The sequence below is a fragment of the Onychostoma macrolepis genome, chromosome 14 (genome assembly GCF_012432095.1).
Source record: "Onychostoma macrolepis isolate SWU-2019 chromosome 14, ASM1243209v1, whole genome shotgun sequence".
Classification (NCBI taxonomy): Eukaryota; Metazoa; Chordata; class Actinopteri; order Cypriniformes; family Cyprinidae; genus Onychostoma; species Onychostoma macrolepis.
Genome location: NC_081168.1, coordinates 5,909,982 through 5,933,142, shown reverse-complemented (window position 1 = coordinate 5,933,142; position 23,161 = coordinate 5,909,982). Strand labels below are relative to the sequence as shown.

At 36.6% G+C, this 23,161-nt stretch overlaps 1 long non-coding RNA gene across 2 annotated transcripts in view; it reads right to left on the bottom strand.

The window, feature by feature from the left end:
- Positions 1–4,239: 4,239 nt before the first annotated feature.
- LOC131552938 (uncharacterized) overlaps positions 4,240–23,161 on the bottom strand; it is a 53,743-nt gene continuing 34,821 nt past the window's right edge. For both annotated transcript variants that reach the window (XR_009274081.1, XR_009274082.1), the window contains one exon: positions 4,240–4,776. This is a non-coding gene — a long non-coding RNA (uncharacterized LOC131552938). The remainder of the gene's footprint in view (positions 4,777–23,161) is intronic.

The following is a 23,161-nucleotide window of genomic DNA, read 5'->3' as shown; positions in this document are numbered from 1 at the left end:
TTTGAGGCAAAATCTCATAGCGTTAGGCAACACATTTCCCATTTTCTAATTGTTACAATTATACCTGATCTGCCCTACCAAGTATATTTCAGAAATAAAGGCACAAAATTACATTAGCTGCTGAATTTAAAAGTCTGAACGAAAAAAAAATAGAGAGTGAAATGCTGGAGAATAGAAGACTTCATTAGAACATTCTGACTAGTGAACTCAGCTATAAAAACTAGCAGTCAAAGGTAGTCCAAACTGGTGTTTCAATAATGCAGAAATAGGCACAATTTAACTGTAATGTATAATACTAAATCGCAAAAAAAGTCATGTTGAAAGGTATCCAATTAGCATTCGTTAAATCAAGTTTTCTTCACAAATAATTTCGAGCTTAAACATGCTCTTCTGGGAAAATTGCTTTCAGATGTACCAAGGCCACTAATTAATACTTTATAAGTGCAAAAGGACCGCTAAATTAATTTATTAGCAGTATGCAGTGCATAGATTTTTAATGCTCTGAGTTGACATTTCATTAATTCATGTTGTGTGCACACACACATAGGTGTTTACTGTGGGCACAGCATTTCAACGACTCACACAAACACATGAGAATGCATTCTCACTCGCTCACACAAACACACACACACACACACACACACGCTCACCCACCCGCTGACACACACATGCACCCACCCACAAGGACCAACTTGGCATACACTGATTTAATGAGATATCTTTCAGTCTCTGTGAAATTTCTGCCAGTACATAGAGTGCTGAGACGTTAAATAAACATTCAATTCTCAATTTCACATCTGCCTCGCCTTTCAAATATTTAGAAATGCCAGGGCACACTAGAAACTATCTTGGGATGCTTCACAGTGAGTGACTGCTATGCAATATGTGAAAATCACTTCAGATAATCAAAGACTTGCTTGGCACATGCACAATTTTGGACATAAGACATGCACACAAATTCATTATGTCCCCCCCTCCCGCTCCATTTGGGATTTCACCTTTGAGCTCTTGAAAAATAAGCGACCTTTTCATTCATGATTTTATTATGACCACATGTGCCTCATTCTGTGAAACATTTCCCTTTTATTTTAATTAATTAATTTATTTTTTTATATGCCTATTCATGTCATTACAGTTTTGGGACATCAACAGCACTTGGCTTTATGATTTTCACATACAATATACTGTAGCTCCCATTCATTACTGTAATCTTACACAAATTAACCATCTGAGAAGTATATTTTAAACATACTTATTTTTGCAATGTTTCTAAATATATGCTTGACTTAGATGGCATTAGTTAATGCAATACAATGGAAGGCTAATTAGATTGTAAGATTAAGGCTTTATTTGTCTAGTATGTTATGTTAGCTACAGATAAGTGCTCTTAAAGCATTATTTATTTGGTTTTGTTTGTGGAATCGTGCACTCGTTAGTTGGCTGTGTGTTCTTATGCAGGAAATAATACAAATATTTAAAAAAAATAATACTAATGTACAACACACATGGTGTGTGGTCTGTGTTAATTTGTTGCCAATTAAGGGGGGAAAAAAACATTTCACAAAACCATTTATTCATGAAATGTTAAAGGAATAGTTCACCCAAAAATGAACATTCCTAAAATGTACTCACACTCAGGCCATGCAAGATATAGATTAGTTTGTTCAATAAATCGAACAGATTTGGTGAAATTTAGCATTACATCACTTACTCAGCAATGGATCCTTTGCAGTGAATGGGTGCCATCAGAATGAGAGTCCAAACAGCTGCTAAAAACACCACAATAATCCACAAGTAATTCACACCATTCCAATCCATCAAGTAACGTCTTGTGAAGTAAAAAAAATATTTTTTATTAACAAATTAATCATTAAGACATTTTTAACTTTTATTCGTTGCTTCCAACTAAAATGTGAGTCCTCTATCCACAATATTGCTTTCTTCAGCGAAAAAGTTGTCTAGTCTGAATCAGGAGAGAAATATGCACAAAGCAAGCACTGTTTACAAGCAAAAGCATTCCAAAACAATTCTAAACAAATAGGTGCATTTTGATGTGAGAAGGCAGTATATGGACTTTTTCACTGTGCAAAGTGTTATTAGGGATTATGGACGATGTATTTGTTTTTTATATAGATGCACAGCTTTCCATTTCACAAGATGCTAATTGATGGACTGATGCATTGCTGAGCAAGTTATGTAATGTTGCATTTCTCCAAATCTGTTCCGGTGACTTTGTAAATCCATAACTTTGTACATGTCAATTTAACCCAACCTAGCAGTTTACTAATACTCTAATCAGAGTTAGTTGACATGTAGTTGGATAATTTATCATATTTAACTATATGAATGTCTAAAGTGTCTAAAATGTCTAAATTGGACTATTTAAATAAAGTTCAAAGGTCAATCTGTTATAAACATTGTGTCATGTGGCATTAACAAATGAGAAATAACCTATGTCAGGGCAACACAGTGAACAAGGGAGGCTCACTTATTCCAAATTCTTTGTAGAACACTCAAAAACTTCTTTTTTTCACAATTTCACAAAAATAAATATGCCATTTTTATGTTTTTCTGTATTTTTACTGTCAAACCACTCTGCAAATATTTGCCATGCAGTAACAATAGTTGCTTTCTGCTTTGCTCTGTTCTCAGCTCTGCGTACTGCATGACTTGGCTGTCAAGGAGACTGTGGTTATTAAAAGATATTCCTCTGCTTCCCATTTCCTAGCAAATCAAAGGATTATGAATCTTATTTCCTTCCCATAAAGATTAAATGAAAAATCAGTGCTCTAATGGATGGGCCTATTTTAATCTAGCACATTAATACTTTAGTATGCAGGATATTATTGTTCTATTACAATGACCGTAATCATTTTTGTTTCATAATCTCTGTCAGTCCTGAAATTGTTCACTTCGTTTAATGCTGGTTCTTGCCACGAGGATCATTAATTACTGACTGATCTCAAGGTCTGTTTGGGAGAAAAGCATGTCTGACAGCACTTGATGTCAAATAAGGCATGTTGCTAATACCAGGATGTAAGAGCGCTATTAGTATTTTCCAAATACTATTAAAATAGTTTTCTAAAGTTTTTATTTTTTGAAACATACTTCAGTTTAGTATTCACTAAATGAATACTGAAAACATAAAAATAATTCCCTATTTAATTAGTGATAAAACCAGTAGAAAATCAAATAGAGAAAAAAAAAAAATAAATACAGATGTGATAAGATAATGTAGATGTATTAAATAAAAACAGAAATATAAAAAAGAACAGCTCTGATTCATTTGGACCATCTTAAATTGTCTTTAGATGAGTAGCGCTGGTGAGCTGACACTTAACAAGTTCTTTTAAAATGGAAAACATATGCCTATTGTCATATTGTCATGTCACACGTTCACTGCGCCAGACCTGAAAGTGAAATTCACTTCTTTTTAATACTGTTCTCAAAAGACTGCAAAGTCAAAGCCTTAGATGTTTTGATTAATTTCAGTTTGGAAATGGAAGACTCTGCATTTATCAAAAACTCTTCTCATGCCTGTTACTGTTGTTCTTTATTATAAGGACCAATTCTCACTGTTAACTAGTTGCTTATAGCATGCATATTTGCTTTTTATAAGTACTTATGAAGCACACATTAATGTCTTATTCTGCAGGACCATATTTTAGATCACTTAATCCTACCCATAGTTAACTTAACAACAGTGTTGGGAAGGTTACTTTGGAAATGTAATAGGTTACAGATTACAAGTTACCCTATTTAAAATGTAATAAGTAGTGTAGTTCAATTACTTTATTAAAATAATGTAACGGATTACGTTTGATTACTTTTCTAAATGTCTAACAAATGTTTTCGACTTCTAATCAGTTAATAAACTCTCAGACAGGTTATAGCCGAAAGCTTTCAGTGACAATGTGGATTGATGTACAGTAATTAGCAAATGTTTTGCACTCCAAATTCAAACAAGAGAACTAATCACAGGCATCAGAACAGCATTGCTTTACTAAACAGACTTTAACAGAAAGGAGGTATTGTAAACATCAAAAACAGGCAAGGCAACAAATTTATATTATTCAACAAGTAAACAATTTATTTACACATTTTTTCTTAATAAATGTAATAGATTACAATTGCATTTATTTTGTAATTAAATGGCAACACCGTTACATGTAACTAGTAACTAACCAACGCTGCTTAACAACTACCTCACTAAGTAGCAGCAAATTAGGGTTTATAATTTGCAGTTAATAAGTAGTCAATAGTGACAATTAGCCCCCAACTAAAGCATGGCCATAAATTCATATAATGCTAACCTCAATGACAAACATGAGACAGGAAATTTATTATTGTTATTATTATTATTATTATTATAAAGTTCTATTCCCCTGGAAGAGCTTTCAGAGTTGTTGCTGATCTCACGATGAGTCAGAGGATGTACATGGGGATTGTTTGTGTGGATTTTATCCACAAATGACTGAATTTGGCACTAAGTTCAAGGCATATTTACTGCATGGGGAGTGTTAAACCACGAACCATACCAACTTGGAATTTCTGGCCTCTTTAATGATGGCTTTTAATTGTCTTTCATGCTCTGTGCACTTCTTGCAATCCAAGATTTTTGCTTCATTAATCCTATGATAATATGGTTTATTCTGTTGTAAAATAGTTGGGGATCAGGTTCTGGAAAGATCATGCTGGAAAATGACCGAAGGAAGATGATCAGTAAATGATGATGAAGATGACTGAGGCCCAGGAGCAATTTGACCCACTGCTGCCCTAGAAGAGAAAAGAGAGAGAGAGAAATAAAAGAAATAAAAAAAATATATATAAAAATCACAGTCACAACATTGGTGTAATAGCTAGTCTGTTAGGAATGATAAATTACTCTTTAAATTGTATAATTGACTGTGAGTAACCTCAAGGACTGTCACACAAATGTGTTAAAGGAATAGTTCACCTAAACTATTTTTGGATTTGTTTCTTACAAACATGCAGGTGTTAATTAGTGGACTGGAGTGGTGTGGATTACTGTATTGTTTTTATCAGCTGTTTGGACTCTCATTTTGACGGCACCCATCCACTGCAGAGGATCCAACGGTGAGCAAGTGTCGTAATGCTACATTTCTCTATATCTGTTCTGATGAAGAAACAAACTCATCTGTATCTTGGATGGCCTGAGGGAAAGTACATATTCAGCAAACTTTTATTTTTGGGTGAACAGTTTCCTTTAACTGTGGAAGGAACTGTTTACCGAGCAAGGGTGAATATCAATAATCATCACCAATTAGATTAGAATTTTAGACATTCAGTTTCTGTACCTTTTCAGAACATGAATGATTCATTTTCCACTACTTCTATAAGATTTTGGCAATTTTAGCAGTGAGTACAGTGCTATAATGCTGCATATTTGAAAATAATTTGAAGCGTAACCATGAGACATTAAATGTTTCAGCGTAATGACAAATTGATTGTTGTCAAATCACCCTCGTGCCTCATAACCACTCATTCACGATCATGTAAAGTCAAACGGTTGTTCTCCCCTGTAAAATTATTTCAGAAATCCTTAGAATATTTTAATGCTAATATTATAAGCTCACAAGCATAATATGATAAGCTGACAAGCTTATTCTAAGCTGTGAAGTTTAAAGAGTTTCTCCCATTAGTTATCGGACGGAGCATTAAATTGCACCAGCGCTCTAGCAGGTACAAAGTTAAATTCTCTTTTAACTTGGAAAGGAGATTATTTTGACTGCCAGTGACAGTGTCATATACAGAGGGGCTGGGGTTTATCTGGGCTGCGTGCAAAGCACAGGTGTTTGGGTACAGGACCAGGAAACAGACAGAGGCGATTATCTGACGACCTGTGATATGCACTGAGGTGTCAGTCTGCTCCAAGAGTAACTACAGCTGTGCGTGGCAAAACATCGCCATGGCAACCCTGTTAACACAGTTCCAGGGAAGTGCATTGTCTGACAGGATTCAAACACTAGTCAAAAATTCATGCCAGTGAATCAGCTCAAATTCTGAGGTGGAGTGAGGGGGAAAAACTATGTACATTTCCATTCAAAAGTTTGAGGATGTAAGAATTTTTGGCCCCACTTTATATTAGGTGGCCTTAACTACTATGTACTTACATTTAAATTAATAATTTGATACAATGTACTTATTGTGTGCATACATGTTTTTACATTGTACTTATATTTTTAAAAATACCTATATGTAGTTACATCTGTAATTAATTTCTGTAATTACATTTATAATTACACTGTTGCCCCATCCCTTACACCTCAACCCACCCTTAAACCTACCCATACCACCCTAACCAGTCCCTACCCTTACCTGTATCCCACCTCAATAGCAGCAAAAGTGTTTTGCAATACAATATGACCACAATAAGTACATTGTACTTATTTTTTGATGTAAGTACATAGTAGTTAAGACCACCTAATATAAAGTGTGACTGAATTTTTAATGTTTTGAAATAGTTCTCTGATACTTACCAAGGCTGCATTTATTTCATCAAAAATATTTTACCGGTAATATTGTAAAACAATATCACAATACCGGTTTTCTATTTTATTATATATTCAAACGGAATTTATTCCTATCATGGCAAAGCTGAATTTTCGGCATCATTACTCCAGTCTTCAGTGTCACATGACCTTTCAGAAGTCATTCTAATATGCTGATTTTCTGCTCAAGAATCACATTTTATTATTAACAATGTTGAAAAATGTTGTCCTGCTTAATATTTTTGTGTAAGCAAAATATCAGGATTCTTTGATGAATAGAAAATCCATAGTGTAGGATCAGAACGAGTCAGACAAAACTAAGATTCGATCAGAACATCGAAACATGAGGAGCCGAAATTTCAGAAAAGCCCGACAGGACGTCATAAATCTGTCCATGGTACTCTGGTGCCATGAGTCTGGAGCAAGCCTTAACAACAAGCCTCTTTCACAGAACAGCTTGCAACATTAAGACAAAAGAATACTTATTGATAAGTACAATGCCGGAAGGAGATCGTCAAATTTGGGACAAGTAATCAAGACTGATGGTCAAAGAGATGGCCATCACATGCGTTCCACGCTGGAAATCACGAGCTTCCTTAGATTGACTTTTTCCCCACAAGACAAAGACTGAGACTGAAATTCTTTAGGAGACCTTTTAACCTCTCTCTGGTCTTCACCGAACATGTCCCTATGTCCTACATAGAACTACACAGAGACTGTCTTTTTCATATGCACATAAAATCATCCTAAAAGGACATTGCTAGGCATAACACTATATTATGTATGTAACCACACATTAGACTATCATGTTTTAAGCACATATTATGTATGTCTTTTTAAAAACTATTGAATGACTTTAAGGTTTATTCGTGTTTGGTATGTATGAGTTTGACAATTCTAGCTTGAAACATTTCTTTCAATTGATTCTTTGTCAAATGTATCATATTCTGGTTATAGAAATCACATCCAAAAGTATACTTTGCAAGAGTGTGTAAAAGAGAGTTTAAAAACTCAGGACACCATCAAACCTCCCCTTCTCTCCCTTCTCTCTTCTGTCTTTTTGCCACTACGTTTTGACGCTGCTTTTTAGCGCTCTTTGAACATGCTCTGGCCTATAGGCCAGTTGCTACTTAACATCACGATGAAAAGAAAGCCCACCTAGTCTCGTTACATTCCTTCTTTCTTTTATTTTAGTTTCTTTTCCGTTGCGAGTTTCGTGTTCTCAGTTTAAGTTTTGCCGCCACGCCTTGTCTCCGAGTTCAACTCGAGCCTGTGACCGCCTCAAAACTTCAACCAGACCAACTCTGCATCCTCAGCCAACACCCAAGACATCACTTCAACGACTACTGAACTTCCAGCCAATCAGCACTTGGGAAACCCCTTTTCCTGCAAAGATAAGGACGACAAAAGGGAATCCCTGTAACACAAAGGCAACGCAAGCAAGTAACCTTTAGGTCTAACTGAGCTGGTGCATTTAATATAAATTTTAGCCTCATTGAGAAACTCAATGTGAGGGTTAAATAAGTGATTGATGGCTGTTCAGGTCTATGCAATAGCACATATTGCTATAAACTTGGGATTTCACATTCTTATTCTCTAAACTCATCCTTTCTCTCTTTCTGCAACGTGTGAATGTGTGAATGCGTGTGTTCATGTGTTAGATTAGTTTATGTCTTAGGTTTATATAAATAAAGTCTTATTTATATTGAAAGAGAAGTATCTTGTGTTTTGCGCTTACAAGTTAATGTCTTAATCTACCGATCTTGTTACTGTGCTTATTAATAGTGTTTTCACTATATTTTGGATTTTAATATCCAGTGCAGAATTAATGTTATACGGCTCGTTCAGTGAATCGCCGGACGACTCAGTGATCAGTGATTCTGCTCAAATTCCCTATAAAATCATAAATGATTCCCTTTGTCCCCTCAAAATAACTCAACACACAGCCATTAATGTCTAAGCCGCTGGCCACAAACGTGAGTACACCCTTAAGTGAAAATGTCCAAATTGGGCCCAAAGTGTCAATATTTTGTGTGGCCACCATTATTTTCCAGCACTGCCTTAATCCTCTTGGGCATGGAGTTCACCAGAGCTTCACAAGTTGCCACTGGAGTCCTCTTCCACTCCTCCATGACGACACCATGGAGCTGGTGGATGTTAGAGACCTTGCGCTCCTCCACGTTCTGTTTGAAGATGCCCCACAGATGCTCAGTAGGGTTTAGGTCTGGAGACATGCTTGGCCAGTTCATCACCTTTACCCTCAGCTTCTTTAGCAAGTGTTTAGGGTCGTTATCATGTTGGAATACTGCCCTGTGGCCCAGTCTCCGAAGGGAGGGGATCATGCTCTGCTTCAGTATGTCACAGTACATGTCCCTCAATGAACTGTAGCTCCCCAGTGCCGGCAACACTCATGCAGCCCCAGACCATGACACTCCCACCACCATGCTTGACTGTAGGCAAGACACACTTGCCTTTGTACTCCTCACCTGGTTGCCGTCACACACGCTTGACACCATGTGAACCAAATAAGTTTATCTTGGTCTCATCAGACCACAGGACATGGTTCCAGTAATCCATATTCTTAGTCTGCTTGTCTTCAGCAAACTGTTTGCGGGCTTTCTTGTGCATCATCTTTAGAAGAGGCTTCCTTCTGGGACGACAGCCATGCAGACCAATTTGATGCAGTGTGCGGCGTATGGTCTGAGAACTGACAGGCTGACCCCCCACCCCTTCAACCTCTGCAGCAATGCTGGCAGCACTCATACGTCTATTTCCCAAACACAACCTTTGGATATGACGCTGAGCACGTGCACTCAACCTTTTTGGTCGATCATGCAGAGGCCTGTTCTGAGTGGAACCTGTCCTGTTAAACCACTGTATGGTCATGGCCACCGTGCTGCAGCTCAGTTTCAGGGTCTTGGCAATCTTCTTATAGCCTACGCCATCTTTATGTAGAGCAACAATTCTTTTTTTCAGATCCTCAGAGAGTTCTTTGCCATGAGGTGCCATGTTGAACTTCCAGTGACCAGTATGAGAGAGTGAGAGCGATAACACCAAATTTAACACACCTGCTCCCCATTCACACCTGAGACCTTGTAACACTAACGAGTAACATGACACCAGGGAGAGACAATGGCTAATTGGGTCAAATTTGGACATTTTTACTTAGGGGTGTACTCAATTTTGTGGCCAGCGGTTTAGACATTAATGGCTGTGTGTTATTTTGAGAGGACAGCAAATTTATACTGTTATACAAGCTGTACACTCACTACTTTACATTGTAGCAAAGTGTCATTTCTTCAGTGTTGTCACATGAAAAGTCATAAAATATGACTCATCATGGCACTAGCCGCTAGCAATGCCAAGGTCATGGGTTCAATCCCCAGAGAATGTGTGAACAGATGAAATGTACAATTTAAAGGCAATGTAAGTCACTTTAGATAAAAGTGTCTGCTAAATGCATAAATGTAAATACAAGAACGCATTCTCAGATGTAGGATACCCAAGAGGTATCTCTCTTAACATGCATGGCGAGTGGCCGGTCAGCAACAATGAAGCTCATTGCATTAACCTCCAAGTCTAGCCATTGATCTGTTTTGCTAAACTCCAGGGATCCACAGAGTTGCCAATGAATCGATGCCTTATCGAAAGGAACAATGCTCAAAACCAACACAAAATGTGCCTTTGCCTTTTCAAATATATATGTTTTTTTTTTTTTTCAAGCCCCACCATTTTGCCATTGCCCGACAACAACCATTCACATATACATTCTGGATGTTAACATAAAACTTTTCCTTGACTTGAGCTTGTAAAATGACAGAAAGTATAAAAACACTAGGCTCTAATGATACCCAAATGCGAGACACTACTTTCATCTATAGATATTTCTCTTGGCACGTCTAAGCTTACACGAATCAAATAATTCCACTGATCTGGCCCAGAGGCCTCTCCAGGGGTCGCAGTAATTATTCCTCTTTGAGGTGCTGAATATGTATTTATGTCTAATCAGGCCTCACTCTCTTACAAACCAACCTAGCAATTAACCTTCTCCATTGGTCATGTATTTTGGACACAGTAAATGAAGTGTTACTGGGGTCCAACTCTCTCTGTGTTTACTGGTCTCAATTAGTCACTGATAGTGCATGCAAGAAACAGCTGGCCAGCTTTGTCTGTATAATCTCTTTCTGCAGCTGGAGCAGGCAGGCAGCATGTTCCTCTAATAAGTTGTGCTGCCTCTATTGGGAAAACAGTCAAGGGGCTCTGGATCAATGCCGACTGTGACACTCGTGGCTTTTTTTCTATTATGCATGTCCAGAGCAGATCCCCAAACTCTAATGAATAGAGAGTACAGCGTCTTTTTATATAAAAAAATAAAACTGAGAAGAAAAGAGCACAAACAACTACGCAAGTCACTGCATGAAGCAATGGGGCTTTATGGAGATAAATAAATATATGGATGAATGAATATATGCAATGAATGAATGCAGTAGATACACTAGGGGTAGAGTCATAGGTGTTGACATTAAAAGGAGTGAAATGTTTAGTTCATCTCAGTGCTAAAAGTGAACACCAGAGGTTTTTTTATTTATTTATTTATTTGTATTTTTTTTTACTCTTTTTCATTATTGGTAGCGATTTTCCAGGTTGCACCGTTATGGCAGTAGGTATAGAGGCAAGTGACTGTCTTTATGAGTGAGTCATTAATTCATTCACTCAACTTATTTGTTCAAATTCACTTATTAATTCAGGCACAAAACAATTGACTGTGTTTACGAAGGAGTCATTGATTCATTCACACAAATTATTTGTTCAAACTCACTTATTTATTCTCAAAACCATTGACTGTCTTTTTGAGTGAGTCATTGATTCATTCACTCAACTGATTTGTTCAACTGATTTGATTTGACTGTCTATGAGTGATCACCAGTGTTGGGCACGTTACTTTAAAAAAGTAATTAGTTATAGTTACTAGTTACTTCTCACAAATAGTAACTGAGTTAGTAACTTAGTTACATCATTATAAAAGTAACTAATTACCAGGGAAAGTAACTAAAAAAAAAAAAAGTTCAAATATGTCAAATAACTTGGATGCCTCCAATATTAAATGAATGAAATGGACACTAAATAGAATAAATTATTATTATAAAACATTGTACACTAATCTATTTTAATATTTATGTGGGACAATGTGAGAGACACCTATCAAATTCAATAAATTAAATAGCATCAACCAATCATATATATAAAGCTTATGTTTGTAAAATGGCACAGTTTTTTTTTTTTTTTTAAATATCTGACACTTAGCATCAGTCAGTCAAGCATTATAATCTGATATTATGATAATTTAGCATTATATGATGATAGAACTTTAGTAATTATTTGTCATGTTGACTGAACTTAGGACTGGTGGTGGTGCTTAAGATATTGTTTGTCATTTAGTGTAAAAAAAATAATAATACTGATAAGATAACAAAACTACTACGAATTCTACTACTAATAACAATATAAAACGCACTAATGATTAATGAGTTGCTGGGTTCGTGAATATTAATCACATTGTCTACGTTTGCTCGAATTGATTTGCTGAAATCAAAACAGGGACGATAATTGGTGAACGCCAGCCAATGAGATTGTCGCTTGCGCATAAGTTCCGCCCACTACCAGAGAACCCGGCGGTTCTTAAAAGCTGAAGAATTCCAAAGGAACTCCGTTATTTTGGCAGGAAAATGCAACAAAGAATATCGTTTACATGTAGCGCGTCACTTCTGCATGTTATGAAAGACTATCTTGCTCTGTATCTTTCTTTGCGCGTGTGAGACAAAGCGACGGCGAGCCGTGTGCCTTCACACTAGAGTTTACGGTATGTCAAATACAACACTGTGCATCCATTCAGATAAACTGAAAAATAAAATAATAATAATAATATTATAAATTATAGTAACGCCGCATTTTATTGTCAGTAACGGTAATGGCGTTGTAACGGGGGAAACAGTAATTCGTTTGATTACTTGTTACTGAAAAAATAACGCCATAGTAACGCCGTTTATTTATAACGGAGTTATTCCCATCACTGGTGATCACTGATTCATTCCTTCCACTGTTTCATTCAAGAACATTGATTTATTCAAGAATGAAACACTTTGACTTTGGTACTATTTTTCTTTGGTGGTGCAAAAATAGGTGATGTAAGTAACTGACAATATTGTATCTAAATTGGAAGTTATACTCAATATTAACTTCTTTTTCGCTAACAATTTAGAATAGGCCTACTGTTCTTTCATTAATAAATAGCTACACAGGAACAAACAAGCAACACAATATTACCATTCTACTAACTACTATTAACTAATAAGAAATTATAATTATCAAGTTAGTGAGAAATTCATCAAATAAATGAGTAAAAAAAATATATATATATATATTAAAAGTTCACTGTTAGGTAATAAATAACTATTATTTGTTCATATGCCTCAGAGAACTACTACTAAGAAGCTATATACAGTTTCATAATTAATGTGAAACTCATCAACAACCAATGCAAAAAAAAAAAAAATGAACCACTACTTTAACATTTGACTACTTAGATAATAAATAGTTAATTGCAGACTTACGATTTGGGTAAACTTTAAATAATTAGTACGTTTTATCAGTCCCTAATGTGTCACCTTTTTTATTGAACCTTTGTATAATATATAATTGGTCTGTGTATAAGTATGACTGTGATGTACACATAAAAGTTCTAAAAATTATAAAAGATTTGCAATAATATATCACAATATTGTGCTCACAAGAACAACATATCAACATCAACGTTGGGCTTTGAGCACAAAAATGTTCTCTTCTACTCCATCAACATGCAAACTTAAATTAAACTGAATTCAAATTTAAATCAATGTTCAAATGCAACCTAAGCCACTGAGATGAACAAAACACATAAAGAAAAATACACATTATCAATGATGTAAATGAGCAGACAGACAGATGTATAACCATGAAAATGCATTTAGAATTACAATTACAGTTTGAAAACAACCCACGGTCTATTTAAATATGTATTGCATATTCAGGGGCACACAGAGGAAACCCTGAGGCAGAGTTTAACAACTGGCCTGAAATTCTAGAAACACACACACAGGCACATGCACAAAGAGTCCTTTTTTAGTATTGTAGCCATACATTTTATACATATTAATTAGACATTATACTGTACGTCTTTCCAGGTGCCTGCAGCTTAAGTTTATTTATTTATTTATTTATTAATATGTTTAGATTTTCTTTGAAAAGGGAATTCATTTGAGATCATTATGTTTGCAGGTTAGAAATGCAAATATTCTTAGAAATTGCCACAGCAGTCATTCACAAAGGTGAATTTGTTATTCGCTCATAGGTATTGCCAAGTGCAAGGATTTTCCCCTGGGACAAACACTCACTCAATGTCTTTGAAGCATGTTTTGTTTCAAATGGAGACGGTGGTGTCATTGGTATAACCCCTGCGAGCTTCATGCCCCCCCCCCCTTTAGCAGCAGGCTCCAATGTGGGTCAGAAACCTGTAATAAAGCAAGGGAGGCTGGGCTCTGTTTGGCCAGTCGGCGCGTTTTCCCCGTGTCTTGAAATGTCCAAAGCAGTGTGCTAAATTATTGGGGTCAGTGACTTTGCCTGCTCCCTTGATTTGTTTGAAGACACACAAGGCCCGTTTGACATTGAAGGACATTTTTCTAGTACAGGGGTCATAAATTTATGAAAAAAAAAAGAGAAAACGTTACCGGATCAACAGACACGAAGGCGCCTGGTTGTGCGATTGAACGTCCTTGATATAGAAGGAACATTTAATACCGGCATTTAAACGTCTGCCGTGAGAGTTTTACAGACGTTCACCGGGGCAACACGGCGTGATTTTTATTTTTTAATTATTTGCATGTTAAGAGAGACGGCGGGGTTGCTTTATCAGGTTAAAGGTGCATTTATTTATTTCCCCTCTCTGCAAGGTGTCTACCTTGCTGGATGTTATTAAACAGACATACTCTCTGTTACAGCATTGCAGCTAATCAGCTTAATGAGGCAAAGATTGCTGCAGTAATCAGGCATCATTAGGCTTATGAGTATTTATTATCAACGGCGTGGATGGAACACAGAGGTGCCACTTCATGATGGCACACAAAGGAAGGGATTGCACAATCTGTTTATTAATCGCCTGCTGTCAGAGGGCCAGTACACTTCAGCGATCCGGGTCATTCATCAACGCTACGTCCTGCCACTGGTTGAGATAGATCTACTCTCCTTGTTCTGACCTATACGTCATGCATTTCAAAGCCGGCAAAAGATGCAAATAAAAGTTCAGGGTGTCACGTAGGGACCCTGAGGCGAACTCATTTAGAGTGGGTCTTTGTGTGTGCAAGCGTAAGTGTACATATGTATGCGCGTGTGAGAGCCGAACTCTATTTGCGTGTCCCTGTGATGGATTCCAACCGTGTCTCATCATGTTTGCCTTTAAGCTTGGTTTCATGCTGTTTGGAACCAGTTTTGCCACAAGTCGAGAATCGTACGCTTTCATAGAAGTCTCCTTGATGTTTTCTTGCTGTCTGTTTGCAAGCGATGCTATGCTTGTTAAGAGGCGCATTTTTCATGTGCATCAAAGTTTACTGCTGCAGCACGATAGAAGACCACCAGCGCTCGGCTCAGGTAACAGTTGGCTTCAGAGCTGATTTTGTGCTGCTGAATAACGTGTTGTGTAACGTTAGCAAAGAGGGGGCTTTTGTCACACTGAATATCAAAACGATTTTTCAAACCTTTTGTTTGTGGGAGACAAAAAGCGATCCATAACAGGCGCCGGCGTTCATTTAAATAGAGAACAAGTCAATAAACACTATGATATTATTCTTTGTTAGAGGAGATGTGTTATAGCTTAACTGTGCTGATGCATTTTTAAGGCTGTTTCCTATTTACTGTTTAAACTATAGAATATTTTACACGGTGTAGGTTTATTTTTTGAAAGTTCCACGTACTGACCTTTTGTGACAACACACACCAGCAGCAGGGTATACTGTCATACTCAATTGGGTAAGTTGTCACAATAGAACCTGCTAATAATCTGCTTATACTTTTCGGCTCAATTTAAGATTAAACTCCATCTCCAAACTCGTTCACAATTTAGGCAATCTTTACAAAACATCTGATAAGAATGAGCTGGAGATTTAATATGCAATATTTTGAATACAGAATCGTAGTTTTCATTCAGAAATTGCTAATAAATTTCACAATTAATTACAAAGAAACAACAAGTAATACACTGGATAAAACACTGAATTTTGAATTACAATGACTGAAATAGTAGTAGTTTTACTTTGAAAAATCATTTTTATAGTGTGCTAAAAATTGGTAATCAATATTGTTCTTATGTAGAGTAAAATTAAATGTGACATTACAAAGCGTTTTTATCATCAAATCCTCAAGCAGAAAACATTTTAAATGCTCCAATTAAACGATGTATAAACTTATAATATTTAAATGTGACGTGATCTGAAAAGCCCTGAAATCCTTAAATCTATGAAAAAATAAATGTCCTGAGATGTGGCTTAGTAATATTATTGATTTTGGTGTAATTTAATTGTGTTCGTTGTTACCCAAAGGCGGTTTTAGTTTGGAGGGCAGAATTCATAACATTTCAACAATCTAGCCTTCTTCTCCAATGCTGAGAGGGGAAAAAAATCTTTACTGAGATGTTTGATGCAAAAATAATGCAAGACTGACATATAGATGAACAACAGTGAGCATACATGAAATATGAGATGCTTCGGTTCCTCTGCTCTATGACATTATATTGATACATCTGTGGCTGAACCACAAATCCTTCACTTTTGTCCTTTTGAAAAAGAAAATGTGGCAAATAATTTCAGATTGGATTGCAATTGTCCTGATATGTTAATGGAGCCCGAACACCACCTATTTAAAAAGCATTTAGCTCAGAGAGCAAAAATAGGCATTGCTGGTTGGATTTATGATATATGCAGATAATTAAATGTGCATTTAAATCTGTCTCTAATGATCAGTATTAATGTTTAACTGATGCCTACACATGTTCTAGCTCTTTAACATCAGCCTCTTCACATTAAATCTGTCATTACATATAATGTCTAAGAAAGAGAGAATATACAAGAATCTAAAATTAAACTATTGATTTCACACATTACCTAATGTTTCCACTCATCTATGAAAACGCAGCTGGAAAAAAAAAAAAGAAGAAGTTTTTATGGCAAGATAGTTTTTATAAGCATTGAAACACCAATTGAAAGTGAAGTAGAGTGGGATGTAGACAATAAATCATATTATTAAGTGGATTTCATCATTTCTGCCTGTACAGCGTGATGTGGCAACTACATCCTGTAGCACATGCCACCCGTTTGGATGTGCCTTTGAATCTGCCTTTGAAATTGTGAACCCCCCCCTAATCTTTCCCCTGGGAAAGGAACGATTAAACCAGAAAGCTCACTCTTTCATTTTCCCTGACAAATTAAAGCCAACAAATTCATCTTTTACAAAAAGTAAGGCTAGAAAATGCCACCCCCTCTCCCCAAGTGAGTGCTACAAGTCTCGGCTTTCTCTGTCACACGGCTGCCCTGAGCCCCCAGTGGTGAAATGAAAAAGTAATTGAGATGTAAATAAAGGAGCCGGGTTCCGCGTTGTCTCCGCTAAATTGATTTTTTTTGTCTGCTCGAGTAACATTCTCTCCTTGGCAGGATACTATGTTTTACACTCCTTTGCATCGGTCACAATATCAGATTACCAGACCTGGCGACAGTCCTCTGTTTTAGAGATGGTTTCCTCCTATTAATACATTTGCTATCTGAAATCAATATTGATACTGTGTACATATAAAACTTCAATTAGTGCCCAGTGTGCTTTGTAATTTAATCATTGGATTTACAACCAGTGCAGGCGCCTGTCAGGAACAGGTTCAAATCAGATATTCAGGTTACATCCTCAACTTTTGTCTCATTCTGGTTCTTGTCTCTTTAGTATCGAATCAAATGACTCAGTGGCTGTGTATCAGTGGTAAGTCTTGGGATAGTTTAAGAAAAAAGACAATTCTGTCACCATTTCTTCACTCTCATGTCATTTTGAACCTAAATGACTTCTTTCTTGCGTGGAACACAAAATGAGATGTTTAGCAGAATGTCCAAGTAGCTCTTATGCCAAAAAAACACAACTGAATGAGAGTCACTATCCTCTTTTTGTGTGTGTGTGTGCATAATGGCAGCGTGGACATAGCTTTTGTGTTCCAGACAAGAAAGAAAGTCATGCAGGTTTGGAATGGCACAAAGTTGAGAAAACATGTAGTGCAACATTGTTAAAGTTTTCATTCAAACCCACCTATTCTATACCCACTTGCAAACACTTTCTCTAAACAAGTTATTTTATAAGAAAAACAAACAAGAAAGGTCACTTATTGAGAAAGTTCAACAAAATATCTATACATTTGAGTCAATATTCCCTTAACTGAAGATCTGAAATTGAAAAAAAAAAAAAAAATTGAATTCAGAGAGTTAACCTGATACACTGAATTAATTGATGCTAAAGGCAAGGCTGTTTCAGACAGCTTCAAATTCAGAATCCAACTGAAAGAAAGTAATAACGTGCTGTTATATAGATGCTAAGGGAAGGTCAGTTTGTCTGAAAAAACCAAGATGACTCATACGTAGCTTAAAGAGTCCAGCAATACAAATAAAGAAAGTCAATAGATGCTATACTGCATCAATTTGGAAGTAGATGTGAAAAACATGTTAGTTCAAGTCTATTTCTTTTGTTCATGATTTCATAAGTTTATGTACATTTTTCAACAGTGAAAAAAATTATTTCCAGCAACGAATGCAAGCCTAATAGGATCCCATACATACATTTTACTAATGTCATTTCTATTAAAAAATCTCGTTTCACTTAATAATCCTTCAGGCATATTAATTTTTAAAGGCTTTCTATTAAGAGTCTGTTGGAGTGTCTCCTGTCTGAGTCTAACACATTACTAGTATTGTTGTTAATGAGTCTATCTAAAGCATTCTGTCACATTTCTTTGTTTTACTTTTGTTCAAAAACAAAACAAAACAAAACAAAAAAAACAGACAAATTAATTATTTTAAATTAATATTCAAATAAATAATTTAATTTCCCAATCACTGCATTTTAATGGTGCAAGATATCACCATCTACATTTTATTAATTTATCATCTGTTGTCATCAGTCATCTGTAACACCTTTTTTAGAAGATTAAAATTCTCTCCATTTTCTAGTCTTGCAAATCAATTTTATTACCATTTATATGCATTTGCAACCCCTATAACAAAACAAAACAAAACAAAAATATATGCAATGTGTGTGTGTGTGTGTGTGTGTGTTTAATTTATCCTGTAATGTAACGGACAAAGACATATATAGCATATCCAACTAATGCACATGTGACAAATGTGGAGGAATTTATCTGATTACATAAAGAATATAACAACGACATTAATCTCTGCCGGTAATCAGGCCTCAATTTATTGTTATTTCAAATCAATATAGCCGAACATTAGCGCAGCCAAGCTGCTCATATTGATTTTATGGTAGATGGCTATAATTAAAGCAGCTAGCATGGCTTTATCAAGTAACATCCTGAACAGCTCACAGCTCTGATAGACCAGTGTTAATTAACATTATCTAATCAATTGACCATTGACCTGAGCGGGAAATCTTTTGAACCGGGACACAGCAGGAAACATGACAATTCTATCTCACTGAGTAACCCCTGCTGACGTCTCTGGGTTGTTGAAAGGCAATTTGCCACCCTTGTCACAGCAAGCTCACTTACTTGGGCTGTTAACTGTGTGGTTTGTCACCACGCTGGTGAAAGAGCCTCCCTTGCCATCACACTGACCAGTAGCATCCCATGAGCAGTGCAATGCAACTGTCACAAGACTAGTCTGTGACTGGTGGACAGCTGACGACAAGCTGTAACCATGTAATCATCTGCTATTTCTGAAGCATAAATAAATAAAATATTTACTATCTTAGGCTGTTTTTTTAAAATTGCCATCTGGGTTACCAGAAATGCTGTGGGTGTGAAACGGTGATTCGTAATTTACACTGTAAAATACACAGTGTGAACCTTCTTCAATATAATATAATATAAGTTTTTCATTAAGTTATTTTTTATATTGATTACTTTATTGCATGTTATTAAACATTTCCATCCATTAATTCAGGTTGCTGTCTTATTGTGAATGATTCATCGCCCATTTCATTCTCAGTAAAATGTCTCTAATCTTTTATCAAAATATCTATGCTGTTCACGATCCACTCAATTCCTGCCAAACAAGTCCCATTCTACAGTCTTTTCTTGATGAATGTCTTGTTTCACTATGAAATATGTCAAAAAAGGGATTTTGAATCACATTTCTTGTCGACTTTTATACAGGTGTATGAAATTGCAAATCAAATCACATTACTGAGTTTAATGTTATTTTTTTCCCCCAGTATGTTAGATGTATTTAATGAGGAAATCAAATTAACGGGGGTCATACAAACTGTTCAAAAACTGTTAGTCTTGATCAGTATTAAATATGTCCAAGAACCAACCACATATGAAACAATACTCTAAATGACTTTTTAATAAAAAAAAACAAAAATCAAATGAATAAAATAATATAATAATAATAATAAGTTTTATTTATTTAGCGCCTTTCCAGAGCTCAAGGACACTTTACAATAAACATCAGAAATGGGAGGAAAACATCGAACAATAAACAGAAAGAAAACAACATCAGAAATCCAAAGAGTAATATACAACATAAAACAAGTAAACAGAAGTTAACTAAGAAAGATAACATTCTGAAAACAAGTGAGTTTTGAGCAGCGATTTGAATTCAGACAGGCTATTGGCAAGACAGAGTGATCTGGGTAGAGAGTTCCATAATTTAGGGGCAACAACACTGAACGATCTGCCCCCCATGGAAGAGAGGCGATATCGAGGGATGGTGAGAAGGTGAGAATCAGAGGACCGCAATGAACGTGGTGGAGAATAGGGGTGGAGCAGATTGCAGAGATAGTAAGGGGCCAGACCATTCAAGGCTTTAAAAGTAAGCAGGATAATTTTAAACTTGATGCGATAGGCCACTGGTAGCCAGTGCAGATCAGCTAGAATAGGGGTGATGTGGGCTGAACGCTTGGTGCAGTGAGAATACTGAGCGGCTGAGTTTTGAATATACTGTAATCTAGCAATAGTGGTAGCTGGCAAGCCAATGAAGAGGGCATTACAGTAATCGAGACGAGATGAGACAAAAGCGTGAATGAGAGTTTCTGCATCTTTGGTACTTATGAAAGGACGGAGCTGAACAATTCGTTGTAAGTGAAAAAATGCCAATTTAGAGAGAGAGTTAATATGATACTGAAATGAAAGAGATGGGTCAAACATAACACCGAGATTTCTAACGATACTAGATGGAGTGATTAGAGTGCCAGTAATATCACAAGTAAAGTCAGCGGGAACTTTGGTGGTAAGTGCTGGAGTACCAATGATGATGATCTCAGTTTTTTCCATATTTAGTTTCAGAAAATTAGATTTAAGCCAAGTTTTAATATCCTGCACGCAAACAGAAATTTTGTCGATTTGGGTGGATAGGGAAGGCCTGCATGACGTGTAGATTTGGATGTCATCAGCATAAAAATGATAGCTAAAGCCGTGACGCTGTAGTATCTGACCCAGTGGTAAAATGTAAATAATAAACAGCAAAGGCCCCAGAACGGAACCCTGGGGGACGCCTTGTTTCAGGGGGGCAGTAGGGGATCTGAAATCCCGAGCAGAAATGTAAAAGTGTCTGTCATATAGATATGAAGAGAACCAGGAAAGAGCAGTACCAGATATACCCACAGCCGAAAGTCGAGAGATGAGTAAATCATGAGAGATAGTGTCAAAGGCAGAACTGAGGTCTAGTAACAGAAGTAACGATAGAGAGCCGGTATCGCAAGAGAGTAATAAATCATTAACTACCTTAAATACCTTAATAAATAAAAATAAATACTCAAAAACAGATAAATGGATACATGGGTCAGAAATGAATGAGGGCTTGTGGCAAAAATGGCACCAAAGTGTACAAAATGCCCCACAAATTCAGTTAAAGGGGGAGAAATGCCCCTGCACAATTAAACTGAACTATTACAGCTGTTGCAAATAAAGTGAAACGTGATAAACTGAAAACGTTTTGTTGAGTGTGTGTAACGAACAGTCCAATGAAGGCGAGTTTAAGATCACCTGTGCAGTTTTAATTTACAAAAGTAATCCAAAATCCAAACATAATCCGAACAGAGACTTGACTAGAACAGACTAGACTCACCGACAGCAGGTTACAACATCAATACACGACGAGAGACAATAGGTGCGTTCGACTTCATGCAGCACTGTGCAGACCGATCGGCGGCTGACTTGAAGCAGTGCATGCCGGTTAGAAATTTAGTCTGACTTGAACCAGCGCCGACGCCACGTCACTGTCACGTGTGACATCAAAGTACCGCAATAGCCTTTCGAGAGCAGCCGGCTGACTCAGCTGGCCCAGCTTTTTCAGAGCTACTGCAGGAGTGCTGATGACGACACAGCTATTTCACTGTTACGACCTGAGTTTCTTGTATTTGTGGTGTGTGTGTGCTTTGTCTCCTCCTTCTTTTGCTCTATTTGATTTCTGATAGGATGTCTACTGATCGTTTGGTCGTTTGGACGAGGCGTGGTCTTTTAAAGGACGCCGCCGGCATTCAACGGGGAGCTCATTGTTGGTTCGGTCGGGTGTGGGTTGAGAGCTCCTGGATCCCTCCTCCGGCCGATGATCAAATTTGTTGTTCTTCAAGTGTAGATCTAATTCGTTCATTCTTAACATTGTATTCTAAGAACGTGGAGCAAAGGGGTGTCCTGCCGTTTTGGTTTTGGCTATTTGGTTTGGGTTCTGTTTTGTGTTAGGTAGTTAGGGAAGTAAGATGTATTTTATTTTCCATATTTGAGGTTATTTAGTTTATCATCTTTTCTTTCTAGATTGGTTTTGTTTGTTATTTTGGCCTTTGGGACACCTTGAAGAGATGCTCTAAATCCCACTTGATTGTATTAAATAAATCTAATCATTTTCTTTTATCTAACATCGTGTATTTGTTTGATTATCGACCGGAGGGTACCGTGCTTGGGGATTCCATAATCACAACCCTGTTTTATTATGCCCTGCTTAGAGTTTTATCTTCACTACCCCTAGACACAGGGCGTAACAATACAGGGCATTATTTGGATTGGCCAAATTCACCACATGACAACAATGACGTGTGTTTCTAACATCTTCAAATCCAATACTGCTCATAAATCTGTGTTTTTAGAACAGTAAAAGCTTTTTTACTGTAGTCGCAATGTTATATTGAGTCACGTTCATCATAAAACACTGATGAAAGCATATATACCCCCACTTTATTAGTATTTAAATAGTATATATTTACGTTAAACTTTATTCTTGAACAGATGGTGCTGTATTAAGCAGTATATAAAAAGTGTTTCTGTTGCTCATGAAAACGTTTCTGAAACATCTGTGTATTTGACAAATATTGCATTTTATTCACTTCATCTGTGATAGAGTATGCAAGCACCGCGTGAGCGT